Genomic DNA, 4,087 nt, shown 5'->3' on the forward strand with positions numbered 1-4,087 from the left:
CACCCATTTGAAAAGGGTAGAATTAGTAGGGTTCTCTTCCTCAAATTGTTGTTTGTTTGAGTAGATGATCCATTACTCACTTAGCGTTATGATTGTTAGACTTTGAACGTTCTGAAGCTTTACGAAAGGGGAAAGTTATTGTAGAATGAATGCATTGTCCCAGTTCTGCTTTGAGGTAGGTTACGGTCTACTTGAGTTAGACTTTGATTAGTTGATTGTATATGTTATGAAATTGATAGGAGAAGCATGATTACGGCTTCAGACATAAAGTGTGATTGAAAATTTCCTTATTTGATATTGGTTGATTGGTTATGTGATTAATCATTATGATATGATAAAGAAGGAGTTAATGAATACTTTTCTTGTTGACTTGGAGTAATCCCTTGTTCATGCTTTGATGAATTGCTTCTTGAGTCTTGAAATCACATGTGGCATGTTGACTTATGTTCTTTGATATTGATGCATTGATTGTTCACATTCCTAATTGATTGTGGAATGGGAATACATTATTCGTACTGACGTTATTTTAAAATCCCTACTTCATTCCTTACACCCCAAACACGAAACTTTGCTCTAGAAAGGGAAGCTCTAAAGAACCTAACTTCCTCTAAGGCCCTGCATCATTCAAGGTAAGTTCTAATGATGATTATAGAGAGAATACATAAATACCCCCCTGGAGATGAAACCTTTTTTCAATAAGACACCTAAACTTTGCAGGGGTCCTAACACCCCCTTAATCTTGTTTACAGTGGATTTATCACTCCCTTATGAGCCCACATGGCATATAGAGTGTATTCACTCTCCAATAGCGCGTGAGTTAAGTTTTTTTTTTAAATTCATTTCAGCATTTGTTTCATTAAAATTACCTTTTCCTTTTACTTTATTTATTTTATTTAATATTTTTTTTTTCCTTATGTTCTTCACCAAGATGACCCAATTGGTACCCTTTTTTTTTCTTTTTGTTTTTTCCTCTGTTTCTTCAAGATAGTTCTTCTATGGACTTTTCTGAATCGTCCTTATTTTCTGTCTTTTTTTGCTTTTGATTTTTGTTATGGAGCTTGGGGTAAGTCATTGGAGATGGAATGGTGGTTTGAAGGTGATTTCTATTTTTTCAAAGTTTGATTTGGTGATGGTTAATGCTATTTTGATTGGACATGGAATGGTGATTCTTCCAATTCTGGCCGGTTTGAAAAACAATACTTTTGTTTTCTATCGTGTTCTTTTTTTTTTAGTTGGGTTCATTAATTTTTTTCCTTCCTAAAAATGGAGGTTGAAAGTAGTGAGGTTAAGGGATATTGATTTGGGGGTAAGAAGTTGGATAGATGTCGATTTAAATTTCACATTTGGTTTGGTGCTAATTTTAATTATTTTGTGGTGGTGCGACAATTTTCGGTGGTGCTGTGATGGAATTGGTGGTGCAGTGGCGGTGATGGGGTGGCTAAGGTGGGGGGGAACTTCTATCGAAGTTGAGGTGAAGAAGAAGGGGGGAAAGAAAAATAAAAGAAAAGAAAGAAATGGAATCAAATAGGAAAAATCAAAAATCAAAAAATTTAAAAATCAATTTGAGATGTGGCAAGTGATGATCGGTGCGTGAGTTGCACAGATCTTCTTATACTTAGGGTTGATCCAAAAAGGGTGAATATATACTATTTTGAAGTTGTTCAGGGAGATCATAGGACCCCCCCCCCCCCCCCCCCCCGCAAAGTTAAGGTGTCTTATTGAAAAAAAAGTGTCATCTCCAGGGGGTTATTTATGTATTCTCTCATGATTATAAGTTAATTTCAATTCTCCAACACCATATTGACATCGGTAAACCCTTCAAATCCATAGATAAACGATTGAGACTTCATTTTGGACGAAAGAACTCTAGAATCTGAATTCAAGAGAATTGATCATCAAAAAGGTAATACCTTCATCCTTTAATTGACTATACTTTTGTATTGATGACTATAGACTATAATTTCATGAGATATGAGTTGACGGGTTGATAGAAAAGCATGAACAATTATAGGTTTAGGTTGTTGATTGTTGATTGCTGATTATTGATTAATGGTGTTGTTTATCTTGTGGGTGAATAATAATGATATAGATTATAGCAATATGAGATTGTAGAATCATCTAGGGGCAAGAGAATGGGTTGTTGGGTGTAGAAACACTATTGATGAGAGTCTTGGAGCTTTATAACTACCAAGTGTTTGATAAAATGCATAGATGACCAGAGCATGAGTATACTTGCTAATATTGAATCCCATTTACTTGTATTGTTATAGATCAAGGTTGAAAGTGTTGAAGAACATTATATTACACTCAAAGGCCGGAATTAAGGTATGTGAAGCTAACTCTCTACATTTGGGAATCCCTAAACCGCGTTCTTTTACAACATCACTAATTGCCTCAGAAATATAGTTAAGCCTAGTTCCTTGAATAGTTGCAGAACTTCTATTCTATAGTTTCATAAGTCATTCATGACTTTCATGCCGAACGTTATGAGCTCAGTACGTAATCAATATAGACTTGTGTTTGATACCCATGAATCTCAATCTAGAATACTCAGCATGTTTATAAATGGTTAAAGCTTCAGGTCTCATAATCAGTTCATGGATATATGTCTCAGTGAGTCATTGCTCAGTCTGTCAGTGTTGTACTTTTCAATATAATTCTCAGTTCATTTAAATAAATTTTTTTAATGTTGAACCCCTGTGTTTTGGGCCTAAGGCCACAGTTATGTATACGTATACTTAGGCCTGAGGCCATAGACTTATGCACTTATACTGGGCCTGAGGCTACAAATTATGATTTCAGTAAGCGGTTCGTTATAGTCTTTTTGGCACTTTTGAGTATTTAGCCTACCTGTTTATTTGCTTGTATGCTTTTCCTTTCTTCTCTCTTTGTTTAAGTGGCATTAGCTTCCATTAACATGTGATTTTCCAAAGTTCCAAGTCTGTAAAAAATGTAGATTAGGCCATTGAATTTGGATGCATGACTTAAGTCATCAAAGCTCCCTTTATCATTTTTTTCTCGAAATGGACCAGTCCAGCATAAAAAAAATGAGAACCTGCCTTCTGTGTCTATGTTTAAATTATTGGCATCTCTAATCTGAGTTCTGGTAACATGTTAGTATAGCTCAATAGCACTGCTCTATTTTCCTGTATCTCTAAGAACCACTGTATTTGTATGCTGGTCCATTATGATTTAACCACTTAGCTTGTATGCATCACTTGTGAATAGGTTGGAAGGGCTTTACAGCATAACTTGACCTGTTGAGTAACCATGTAAGTCTGTAATGATTTATGGAACTTTAAAAATGACCTATAGAACTATGCAATAACGCTGTAACTCATTTTGTGTCTCTGTGTGAACCCTGCTAAGCCTTAATAGTGAAAAATAATTCTCCACCTATATTTAAATGATCTTGTTTGCTATGAATGCTTGTGTTTGCATTTGTTTGGGCACCTAGCTATAAATAGTCTAAATAATAGAGTTCCTATGATCACAAGGGACTAAGGATGAGCTAAAGTCACATAGCCAAGGATGAGCCTTTTAAAAAGGTGCCTTGGAGAGAGGGTCAAGGGAGAACCAAGCATTGCTTGGTTTATAACACCTTACTTCCACATAAATGACATCATGGCACTCCCATGGCCTGTGGAGGCATGCTCACTAAGGTCCCTGTGATCATATGGATCTAAGAACATAAAGCTAGAACCATAATTTCCCTAATGAATGATTTGTTAAGTTTAAATGAAGAGCCTAAGTACATAGATGTTTTTGAATTGGATGTTGAATGGGAAGATTTAAGAAGAAAGCTTAGGACCTGAACATTGAACAGTTGGACCTTTAAAGATCATGTAATGTTTTTTTCTTCAGGAATTCTGCTAAGGAACATGTCTTGCTTTTCTTTACACTTTAGTTCATCCATTCTGAATTTGCATTCTCCATGTGACCAATGTATAATCTTGATCCATGTTGCTATCATTATAATGGAATCAGGTGGAATCTAAATAGTAATCTTGCATCACCTACACATAGTTAGGTTCACCTGTACTCTGTTGTTGCTTGTGGCATGTGTGTTCAAATGCAGTTGTTTTCT

This window comes from Lycium barbarum, chromosome 2, assembly GCF_019175385.1.
Source record: "Lycium barbarum isolate Lr01 chromosome 2, ASM1917538v2, whole genome shotgun sequence".
In the NCBI taxonomy this organism is placed as follows: domain Eukaryota; kingdom Viridiplantae; phylum Streptophyta; class Magnoliopsida; order Solanales; family Solanaceae; genus Lycium; species Lycium barbarum.